The sequence below is a fragment of the Tamandua tetradactyla genome, chromosome 10 (assembly GCF_023851605.1).
Source record: "Tamandua tetradactyla isolate mTamTet1 chromosome 10, mTamTet1.pri, whole genome shotgun sequence".
In the NCBI taxonomy this organism is placed as follows: Eukaryota; Metazoa; Chordata; class Mammalia; order Pilosa; family Myrmecophagidae; genus Tamandua; species Tamandua tetradactyla.
In genome coordinates this window covers 19,886,181-19,898,989 of record NC_135336.1, presented here as the reverse complement: position 1 = coordinate 19,898,989, position 12,809 = coordinate 19,886,181, and the positions used below count along the sequence as shown (strand labels likewise).

The 12,809-nt window shown below is 36.1% G+C and overlaps 1 protein-coding gene and 1 pseudogene across 1 annotated transcript in view; both read right to left on the bottom strand.

Annotated features, from left to right (window-relative positions):
• The window catches only part of HEG1 (heart development protein with EGF like domains 1), a 90,942-nt gene that overhangs the window by 60,563 nt on the left and 17,570 nt on the right, over window positions 1-12,809 (bottom strand). The window lies entirely within an intron of this gene.
• On the bottom strand, window positions 714-6,810 carry LOC143648296 (large ribosomal subunit protein uL18m pseudogene; annotated as a pseudogene).

The window sequence follows — 12,809 nt, the reverse complement described above, 5'->3', positions numbered from 1 at the left end:
GCTTGCCCTCCTAGAACTTGCCCTGCTGGCAGAAGCAGCTATCTCACAGAGAAAGCAATATAAGAAACAATTAAGTCAGTGAGGCCTGGGGTAAAGGATTATCTATCTAAAGTAATACAATAGAGCACCAGGAGGAAGCGAGAGAAAGGTTATTTCATAGGACATACAGAGGTATCTGAATTTAAAAGGGAATTCCTAAAGCCACCAGAAAGCAAAAACCCAGGACAAAATGCAGGTTCAGAAAAGATGGAGAGGACCCTGTACTTCACATTCACTTCAGGCTCATCTTCTTAAATAGGAAGGCTCAACTCTGAGGGAGAGCACCAGCCAAAGCAGGGCAAATCTGCAACGAGTGTGAAAGATGTTTGTGTTGGTTGGCTGGTTTGTTTATGTTAGCTCCTGGCACTCAAGGAAAATCTCTGTACTATCACCAGCTGGGCAAAAATTTAAGGAATAGACAAATTCAGGGACTAAATCCCAGAGTTAACACATTAAAATACTAAAATGTACAGTGTGCAATAAAAGATTATAAAACAAAGATACAGAAAACGATGGCCCATTCCAAGAAAAAAGATAAAAACCCAGTCCATCAATTAAAAAAAAAAACCACACCGACATTAACAAAACAAGGCAAAGATTTTTTTAAAAATGATCTTCAATATGCTCAAGGAGATAAAGAAAAACACAGAAAAAGAAGTAAAGGATATCAGGAAAACAATGACTAAAGAATATGGGAACTGCAATAAAGAGATCAATAATTTAAAAAGGAATCAAACAGAAATGCTAGAGGTTGAAGGCCACAATAACTGAAATGAAAAGTTCTCTAGCGGGATTCAAGAGAATTAGATTAGATATGGCAGAAGAAAGAATCAAAGACAAGACAACTGAAATGATTCAGCCTGAGGGTTGAAAGAGAAAAATAATTTTTTTACAAAAGCAAACAGAACCTGAGACCTGTGGTGTACAACTGTCAAGCACACCAATACAATGCATTCTAAGAATCCCAAAAGGAGAAGAAAGAGAGAAAGGGGCAGAAGTAATACAAAGAAATAATGACAGAAAACTTTAAAATGCAACAAAAGACATGAATATGCACATTCAGAAAGCCCAATAAAATTGGGATAAATCTGAAGGATAAAACTGAAGCAAATCACTTCTAGACATAGAGTAGTCAACCCATCAAATGCCAAGGACAGAGAGGGTTCTGAAGAGAAAAGCGATATGTTATGTACAAGGGAGGCCCAATAAGACAGAATATTTCAATACTGATAGAAAACAATTGCCAACCAAGAATTTTATATCCAGAGAGACTGTGTTTTAAAAGTGATGGAGAGATTACAGCATTCCCCGATAAAACAAAGCACAGGGACTTTGTTACCACTAGACCTGTCATACAAACAAAGCTCAAGGGAATCTTATAGACTGAAAGGACAGTGGACTGAAGAGGCATAAAGAAATAAAGACCTCTGGTAACAGTAACAATCTGGATTATAAATGCCAGCAAGATTATATAATATTTTTGGTATGCAACTTTACATACATATCTAAAACTCAAATGCATAAAAAGTAATGATAACTATGGCATTGGACATACAATGTATAAAGATATAATTTCTAACAAGTATGACAAAAAGGTGGGGGAACAGACAGAAATAGCAACAAGGTATATCTACTGAAGTTAAGTTGTTAGCACATGAAACATGATTGTTACAGATTTATTTAAGCTTCACAGAAACAGCAAAGAAAAATATATGAAAAAGATACTCAGAAAAAATGAGAAAGGACTCAAAATGTTACAACATTAAAAATCAGCTAAATATAAAACTAGGCATTAATGGAGGAATTGAGGCGCAAAAAAGGTATAAGACTAACAAAAACCAAATAGCAAAAAGGGAGAAGAAAGTCCTATATTATCAGTAGATGCCTTAAATGTAAATGGATTAAACTCTCCAGTCAAAAGGTAGAAAGTGGAAGAATGGATATAAAAGCATAACCTAACCATAAGCTGTCTGCAAGAGAATCACCTTAAATTCAAGGACACAAGTGGGTTGAGTGAAAGAGTTGAAAAAAGTATACCATTCAAATGGTAACCAAAAGAGAGCTGGGGTAACTATACTAATATTAGATAAAGCAGACTTTAAACCAAAAACTTTTATGAGGGACAAAGAAGTACATTATATACTAGTAAAAGGATAACTTCAACAATATGATATAACAATTATAACCATGCATGTGCCAAACAACAGAACCTCAAAATATATGAAGCAAATATTGACAGATTTGAAGGGATAAACAGGTGGTTCTATATTAATGGCAGGAGCCTTTAATATGCTGCTTTCAGTAATGGATAGAGCATCTATACAGAAGATCAACAAGAAAATAGAGACTTGGATATTATAAACCAACTACAGCTAACAGACACATATATAGACCACGTCATCCAACAGCAGCAGAATACACATTCTTCTATGAGTGCATATGGATCATTCTCCAGGACAGACTAGATGCTAGGTCACAAAACAAGTCTCAGCAAATCCAAACACTGTGATATAGCATATCTTCTCTGACCACAAGGGAGTGAAGCTATAATCAACAAAAAAGGGTAGCTGGAAAATTCACAAATATGTGGATATTAAATAATGTACTCTTAAACAGCCAGTGGGTCAAAGAAATCAGGAAATATCTTGAGGTAAATTAAAACAAAAACACACAACATACCAAAACTTACAGAATGCAGCAAATGCATAGCTAAAGGGGAATTTATAGCTCTATATGCTTACATTTAAGAGGAAAGGTTTCAAATCAGAGACCAAACCTCACAGTTAGAGGATCTAGAAAAACAAGAGTAAGCTAAACCCAAAGTGAACAGAAGGAAAGAAACAACAAAGATTAATGTAGAGATAAATGTAACAGAGGGACAAAAAAACAATAGAATTGACAAAACCAAAAGTTTGTTCTTTGAAAACATCAATGAAATTGAAAAATCTTTAGCTAGACTGACAAAGAAAAAGACAGAGAATGCAAGTAACTAAAATCAGACATGAAAGAGGGGACATTACCACAACCCCACAGAAATTTTAAAAAAGATTCTAACAGGATATAATGAACAAATGTCTGCCAAAAAGTTAGATGATCTAGATGAAATGGACAAATTCCTAGAAACACACAAACTACCTACACCAACTCAAGAACAGCTCAGAAAATAAACTCTTACATCCATGGCCAATTGTTTTTTTTTTTCATAATAGGCCTTTATTTTAAATTTGTAAACAGCTGTCAATGTGCCTTTCAAAAGTTAACTGTAATTGGTGACTACTTTACTGAAATATATTTCTCAGGTCCAAGAGAGGAGCCCTTGATTAAAATAACAATAACACAAACGGGGATTTTTTACTATAAACAACATTCTACTGTTACCATATAGTCATAAAAAAATGTCCACGCTGATGGTTCTTCCAGATGCTCTCTTTTGATGAATGTAATGGCTGAAAGTTTTATACAAGTTCAAAACAATTACTGTGTCTATTTTATTCACAGATTTGATGAGGTTCCTGTAGTATCATATAACCTTCTGTCTTTGTAGTGGCTTCATCAAGTCTGAGGTTCCCTCCCAAGGAGTTGGCTGGTAGACTACGAAGTCTGTCCCTGCCTCTAAGCATCTCTGCCAGCACTCTTCCCATATTCTAACAAGCCACCATATTTCTGATCCTATAAAGATGCTATTTTATACCTCATTCACAAGTGGATTCTGAAACCACAACCTGGCCACTTCAATGCTCAACAAATGCATCAATATGATGTTGCGTCCTTATAACTCGTAACCTGTGCTAGAACTCACAGGAAGGCCATGCTGTCTGCCAAACCCGCCCTTTCCTGGCTACAGTTCAGAGCTCCAGATTCCAGGAATTTCAGTTGGTGAATTTTGGGGCAACAGCTTCATTTTCCAGGCGGTCCACTTCAGGCTTCACTGCTGGTTTGGGACCGGTTGAGAGGACTATGAACCCAAACGTGGGGTTTCTGCAAACTGACAACTCCCAGGGCCAGAAGCGAAGTGCCATAATCAGGGGACCACAGGCAAATCCTCGGGAAAGCCTGGCCTCCTGTTCCTAGAGGGTGTCTCAGCATCTCCCCAGACACAGCCTTATTTACTCAGGGAAAAATGGTCAACTGATTGTTCCCCCTCAATATGGAAAGAATAGTCTCTCTTAACAAATGGTGCTTAGAAAACTGGATAGACACATGCAAAAGAATAAAGGTAAACTCATAATTCACACCATACATGAAAGTTCACTCAAAATGGATCAAAGACCTAAGTATAAGAATCAAAATTATAAAACTCCTGGAAGAAAACACAAAGGAGCAACTTCAGGGCCTCATGTAAGGCAATGATTTCTTAGGCTTTACACCAAAAGCATGAGAAACAAAAGAAAAAACAGATTAATGGGAGGTCATCAAAATTAAAATTTTTTGTGTATCAAAAGGCTTCATCATGAAAATAAAAAGAAAACTTTCAGAATGGAAGAGAACATCTGTATACCACATATCTGATAAGGGTTTAATGTCCAGAATACATAAAGAAATGCTACAACTCAGAAACAAAGACAAACAACCCAATTTACAAATGGGCAAAAGATACTTTTCCAAAGAAGATACACAAATGGGCAAAAGTAAAAGAAAAAATGCTTCATGTCACTGCCATTAGGGAAATGTAAATCAAAACCACAGTGAGATACCATTTCATGCCACTAATGGCTACTATTTAAAAAAATAGAAAATAAGAAGTGTTGGAGAGGATGTAGAGAAATAAGAGCAGTCATTGGTGATGGGAATGTAAAGTGGTTGCAGCCACTATGGATAACAGTTTGGTGGTTCCTCAGAAAGTTAAGTATAGAATTACCATATGACCTTGCAATTCTACTCTAGCCATGTACCCCAAAGAATTGAAAGCAGAGACTCAAATATTTCCACAGCACCATTATTCAGAACTGCCAAAAGACAAAAGCAGCCCAAGTGTCCATCAATCAATGAATGGATAAACAAAATGATACATTCAATGGAATATTATTCAGCCATAAAAAGGAATGACATTTCAATGCATGGATGAACCTTGAAAACATTATGTTTAATGAAATAAACCAGACACAAAAAGACAAAAATGGCTTGATTTTACTGATATAAAATATTTAGAAAATAAGCAAATTCCTAGCGTCAGAAAGAAGAATTGAGGTTACCAGGGATCAGGGTAATTTAGGGCAGGGAATTTGGAGTTAAAGCCTAATTGGTACATAATTTATGTTTGCCATGGTGGAAATTTTAGGTAATGGATGCTGATGACAGTAGCACAATATTGTGAATGTAATTAACACCATTCTGAATTATATAGTTGAATGTATTGAAAGGGGAATTTTTAAGTTATATGTATGTTACTAGAATAAAAGCTAAAAAAAGAGAAAAACAGTTCTGTACAACACAGTGAATCCTAGCTTAAACTATGTACTATTTCAACGGGGCAATTATAATATGCTTTTATCAATTGTAACTAATGAAAGAATTAATAATACAGAAAACTGTGTGTGTAAAGGTTGGTATAGGGAAGTGCATTTTTTGCATGATTTTTCTGTAATCCTACAACTTCTCTAATATTAAAAGAACATTTTTTTAAGTGCTGGAGGAAATCCTCCTGTGTCCCCTTACAACCAGTTTAGGGATGCTGAGAAAATGTTTCTTATAAGTATGTACTGTTACAATAAGTACATATATCAAGAATTTATTTATATTAGTCCAATACGTATTTAAACGACAATATTTAAACGACAATTTTACTCCCATGACTTCCAAGAAGATGGCAAAGAGGGCGCTAGTTAAAAACATTCTAAGGATTAAACTAGTACCGTGGTATGGAGTGTTATTTGTCAAGGCAGAGGGTTCAGAATCAGAAAGATGGGTAGGACGCCCAAGTACAACCTGAAAAAGCTGTCCCGTCCCTTTGGAGAAGTTTGAACCCAGCCCAGCCATAGCTCAGAAGGCAAAGTCAGGCTGCTGCTTGGTGTGTCAGACTTCTGAACAATAATACTAAAATAAACAGCATTCTGAGAGCACTTTCCTCTCCTTGTACATCTAAACTAAAATAGAAATAAATATGAAATACACATCCTAACTTGGGGTCACTGAGTTTAACGAGTTTCTAGGGAGCAATGATGAGGGCAGGACCATTGAAGTTATCACTGATTACTGGGCTCTTTGAACAACTCAATTTTATTTTCCCCATTTGGGAATGATATCTCGCTTTCTGCCTAGGAACCAGGGCTGTGGACACTGTTGAAAAATTTCCTCAGAAATGAATGAAGTCATTTCTATCTACATAAGTAAGGCAAAAATGGCAAACCATCTGACAAGTAGAAGCTGAAGGCAAAACCTACAGTTCGACTCCAAATATCACAAACTCTCTTAAAAGGAACAAGTTATCTTCTAGACTAATGTTGTCTGGATAGATAAATGTATCTATCTAGACATATCATACATAAGATATATATATATATATACGAATGCAAGCCATATATGTAACTTTAAATTTTCTAGTAGCTACATTTTTAAACATAAGCACAAACAGCTGAAATCAATTTCAATAAATATTTCATTTAATCAAGCATATCCAAAATATTATTTCAAAATGTAATCAATAAAAAAATTATTGTGACACTGCACATTCTTTTTCTCTTTTTCTTTTTTGGTATAAAATCTTCAAAATCCAGTATGTATTTTACAATTCAGACTACACATTGTTGAACAGCTCAATAATCAAATGTGGCTGGTGGCTAACAAACTGGGGAGTGCAGTTCTGGATCAGTCATCCTCAATGTTTTCCCCACGCTGGTCCAACAGAGGCAGTAGCTCACCTGTTCTGGGGGGAACAGATGATTAGAAAAACTTTCAATAAGTGATTTTAAAAATTTTCCTAAGTGAATCATTTCCTCCTCAGACCCCTTGATAATTACTGTTGTTGACGTCTCATATTCTCCTTATTATAGGTGATCATTAACAGAAGCTTCCTGGAGGGGGAGGGAAGTTGTCCAGGTACCTGTACCTCTGAGGTCCAGCTCCAGATGTGCAAATCCCACCCTCAGCTAAATGTGGGATGGGAAGGGAAGTTTCTACGGGTATCACTAAGTCCATAAGTTCAACTTGAATCCCTGAGGTCTTGGACAGGAGTGACCCATAGGTCATACTCTCTTTGATCTTCCTTTTTGAGCTGCAAAGGCTCTTCAACCTGAGAAGGTGAAAACATTTTGAGGACTACTCTTCCCTCTTGGTTCACTGGGCACAAGGAGAGAAATTACTTCCAAAGGAAGCCAGAAAAAAAGTGATTGTGTGGAGGCAGAAAAGACTCCTACCCCGTGCCCTAAAGCCATGAACAAAGGGAAGTCAATGGAATTTAGCTCTATTAAAGCCTTAGGAGAAATGTGAGTCTTAGCCATTGGTAAGTGGGACCTGGCCTAGAAATGGCAATTGTCCCCTTCTTCAAAAAACAACAAGGCATACAAGTCCTGGACCCCAGAGTCATCTCAGGGAATCCTACTACAAATTCTAAGAGAAAAAGAATGTCCACATGCAGACCTAACAATGAACCATGCTCTCTTCCTAAATGATGACTAAAGATGTTAAGAGAGAAAAAATGCACACCGTAAACAAAATTAAAAGGTAAGCAATCGTCGTGTAGTATCCTGAACAACCCTGCGACTGAAAACAATTAAAAATGCTAAATAAAATACTTTCAAAAGTACTTGTGAATGACTGCTGAGCTGTCAAGTAAGTAAAGAATGAAATCTTTAGAGGCCAAAAGTGAACTAGGAGTAGGAATTCAGAGAGGTGAGCTAACTCTGAAGGAGGCAGCTATTCTGGGAGCAACTGCTCAAGCTTTGTGATCTTGAATTTCTGTTCTGATGGCCATGAGGATGCAGAAGACGGGAACCAAAACTCTCAAAGAAGGAGTCTAAAAGAAACTCCTGCATAAAGCTGGGACCCAAAAGAGTCCTTGGATGTAAGATGAATAAAAACAAATTCGCCCTGAAAACCTGAAGGGCAAGAAAACCTCGCCCTTCAATCTTGGCTTTAGGTGCAAGGCAAAAAATAATTTTGTCCAAGAATTTGTTAGCCTTTGTGTGGGTGTGCAGTACAAATTCACATAACCAGTGTAATCTGAACATAAAGCTGATTATGTATGTAATTAAAGTGATCCTGAATCAAGTGACTATGTTAAAAAACACTGAATTATGCACTCTAGAAGTTTAAAGTTTATGGTATGTGAAATATATCTCAAATATATATATAGAGAGAAACATCATGTTAATAACTGGGGCTGGCAGGGTGGGGGGACAGGGAGAGGAGTGGTCCTGGTGCACAGTGCCTCCAGGCACCTAGCAGAAACAAATGCACATCCTCTCTAGATGAACATACCATACCGTCAACCAAATTTTATCAGTTACTGATAAAATTCTAAGGCTAATAAAAGAGACAGCCAAGAATCACAAATATACAAGGAAACAAGGTACCTATGAGCAAAAGTGAGCAGAAACAAGAGAGAGCAAAATTAGACAGGTAAGAACTTCAAATACTGGAATTATCAAAGAATATAAAATAAACATAAGACTACATTAAAAGAAATGAGGAAACTGAAAATGAGAAAAGGAAACTGTAAATAATGGGAAAGAGTACTGAAAGAAACTCAAATGAAAAGTCTAGAAATGAAAAAATATAAGTGAAATTAAGAAACTCAACAGTAGATTAGACATGACTGAAGATTTAAGAATTAATAGAAGACAAGAGAATACCCAGAACAGAGCAGTGAGAGACAAGAAAATGTAAAGTATGTAAAAGAGGTTAAAAGACAAGGAAAATAGAGTGAGAAGGACCAACACACATCTAACTGGAGTTCTAGCAAAAGAGAGAAAATGGAGGAGTGGCAATATTCAGAAAGATAATGGCTGAAATTTTTTCCAGAACTGATGATAAGTACAAATTCTCAGACTAAGGAAGCTCAGTGAATACCTACGGAAACTAAATGAAAAGAAATCTACACCACATTATTGTGAAACTGCAGAAAACCCAAGACAAAGATACGGTCTTAAAATCAACTAGAGGGTATTTTACCAAAAAAGAAAGAAAAAAGGAACAGGAAGAAAAAATGACAAATCATCTACAGAAGATAATAGTCCAACAGCTGATTTCTCCACAGCAATAACTGAAGCCAGAAGACAGTAGATAAATATTTTCAATGTGCTGAGGAAAAAAAGGCAATAGAATTGTATACTCAACAAAATTGTCTTTCAAAAACATCTGGAGGCCATCTTTTAAAATAAAAGCATTTTTAGTTAAAACCAAGTTTATCAACCATCGTCACCAAAGAATATTATAAAGGGTTTATTTCATGCAAAAGAAAAACAGTCCTATATAAAAGATATGAGAGACAAAAAAATAATGAGTAAAGAAAATGGCAAATATGTGCATAAATCTAAAGAAATACTGACTTCACAAGTTAACAAAGATAATTCCAAAATTAAGGGGTTAATACAACAAATCTTGGATAACATTAGTGTATAAGTCCAGAGAGCAATGATCAGAATAACTGAGCTTTGTTAAAAACGTATTTAACAAATAAATAATTTAATTTTTAAAATGCATTTTAAAGTTTCTCAAACAGATCCTAAATAACAGAAATAGAACGTATTATTTCCAACCTGGCAGAGGTTGGGAATAATATAAAATTTCCATACAGAGAAATCAATGCCTATTGCCTAAAGCAAAAAATAAACCAACAAAAATCAATAAGTAGCAATATAAGCATGTTATTTAGAGATATGGATGTCATTACTAAAAGAATCCGTTAAAAAGGTTGAAAATGGTTGACTCTGGGGAGAAAATGACGGTGGGGGGATGGTCAGGGTTTTTACAATAGCCTTATAGAGACTACTTGATCTTTAAACTATGTGTAAGTTTGATAAAAATAACTAAATTTTAAAAGTTGGAGAATAAACCAGGGGAATATGTACAATACATAATAATAAGTGTTTTGCATCCTTAATTTATGAGGAATCTTTTCAAATCCCTAAAATGTACATCTCATGGACAAAGAACATAAATGTGCAATTGACAAAAGAAAAGATACAAGAGGAGAATAAATATATAAAGGTAGTGTTGAAAGATAAAGACATGCAAACTTAAACTAGAAAAAAGTTGAATACTTTACTAATTGTCTATCAAATTGACAAAGATTTAAAAGCTGAGAATATCTGAGGTCCACTGTATGGACACTTATACAATGCTAGTAAGAATGTTATTACAGGGTCTTTTGGTAAAAACTTGGCAGTCTGTAAAATAGCCTTAAAAAATAGGCATATCTTTGACCTAGGAATTCCATTTTGGGAATTAATTCTAAGGAAATTATTAAGGAAATGTGTAAAGTTTTATGTGTAAGGAAGTTTATCTCGGCATTGCTTATAATAATGAAATTGGAAACAACCTAAATTTCTGCAATAGGAAGCTGGTTAAATTAATTTAAGACAACAAAATTTTAAAGGAATGACCAAAACATAGACACAGTTTTAGATATGTATTGTGCTTACCCTGTACTGGTCGGTAAAAACAGGAATTTTTAAAAATGGTATGTACCACATTATTCCATGTTATTAAAAACATGACTATTAAAAAAAAATGTATGTTCTAAGAAAAAGAAACAAAAAGGTTTGATATCTTGGTAAGGGGTACCCATGACAATTTCTGGGAACCTGAAGATGCCCGGCATGCTTTATGAGCCTTCTTTCGGTCCTTAGACTGCCATCTAAAGTAGGTGAAGCCTGTAGGCCTTAAACATAAGGTTGGCTCATGCAACTTGACAATAATACAGTGTACCAAATTTGGCTTCAATGAGGTTTCTGAAACATAAGAATGTGAGTGCCTCTAAAAGACTGATGAGTTACTTGTGCCTGAGCCTCTTGGCCCTTCGATGCCTAACCACCCTGTGCCAGCTGCAGCCGTAGCCTGTGGGTTGATCCTTTGATCAGTGCCAGGACCACCTCTCTAGAGCAGCTACAGGCAAGACACACCCCAGGTCTGCGCTGCCATGGCTGGGCCCTGCTGCTCCTGGAGGCTGGCTGGTCTGTGGTAACACCTCCATCCCACTTCTTAGCCAGTGGGGACCACCGCTGCCTGGACTGGTGAAGCCATAACCTTTAATGTCTCTCTTTATCTAAGGATCTTTCCTTTTCTTCCCCACTGGGTATCAGGAACACAGAAGGCAATATTTTAAAAAGTTGTAAATCTCTGTACGCTATATAAAGGTCCTCTCATCTAGAAAGAAAAGAACCTCTTTCCAGCTCCAAGTGTGGGTACAGAAATTCAGTACTTGGTAAGAGAGGCAGTGGTTCAAGTCATTGTCTGGTTTTATACTACTGGCTCCACTGCTTACATGCTCTGTCATCTCAGGCAAGATACACAATTTCTCTGTGCCTTGCTTCTGTAAGATACGGATGGTTACAGTACCCAGCTCACTGCGTTGTTGTGAAGACTAATCCATGTAAAAGCTTAGAACACTAGTTGGTACATAGCGAGTGCAATAAGTTACAGATAGTAAGCAGATTTAGGTTTATCAACTTTTAACAAAAAGATTTGGGGATGACCTTGGCACGCATTGCTAATCAATCATGGCTCAGTCACCCAATTCGGGATCTAAGCTGGTACCAGAGGTGAAAGTCCCTGTACATTCAAGTTCCTGGGCACTCTCAGAAGTTAGGAGTCTACTCTCATTAAATGATCGAGGCTGCTAGAGCTAATAAATGAGTACAGCAAAGTGGCAGAATACAAAAGCAACACTCAAAACTCTGTAGTGTTTCTATACACTAGTAATGAACAATTTGAGGGGGAAAACAAAAAAATTCCATTTACAGTTGCAATCAAAAGAATAAAATATTTAGGAACAAATTTAACTAAAGAGACAAAAGACCTATACAAAGAAAACTACATGAAATTGTTAAAAGAAATCACAGAAGACCTAAATAGATGGAAGGGCATACCAAGTTCATGGTTTAGAAGGCTAAATATAGTTAAGATGTCAATTCTACCTAAACCGATTTACAGATTCAATGCAATACCAATTAAAATCCCCAAAACTTACTTTTCAGAAATAGAAAAACCAATAACCAAATTTATCTGGAAGGGCAAGGTGCCCCAAATAGCTAAAAGTATCCTGAGAAAAAAAGATGAAGTCAGAGGTCTCATGCTACCTGACTTTAAGGCATATTATGAAGCTACAGTGGTCAAAACAGCATGGTACTGGCATAAAGATAGATATACCAACCAACGGAATATAATAGAGTGCTCAGATATAGACCCTCTCATCTATGGACATTTGATCTTTGATAAGGCAGTCAAGCCAACGCATCTGGGACAGAACAGTCTCTTCCATAAATGGTGCCTAGAGAACTGGATATCCATATGCAAAAATATGAAGGAGGATCCATATCTCACACCCTATACAAAAATTAACTCAAAATGGATCAAAGACCTAATTATTAGATCTAAGACCATAAAATTGTTAGAAGAAAATGTAGGGAAATATCTTATAAGTCTTATAATAGGAGGTGGTTTCCTAGACCTTACACACAAAGCAAGAGCACTGAAGAAATAAATAAATAAATGGGAACTTCTCAAAATTAAGCACTTTTGTGCATCAAAGAACTTCATCAAGAAAGTAAAAAGACAGTCTACACAACGGGAGACAATATTTGGAAACGATATATCAGATAAAGGTTTAGTAT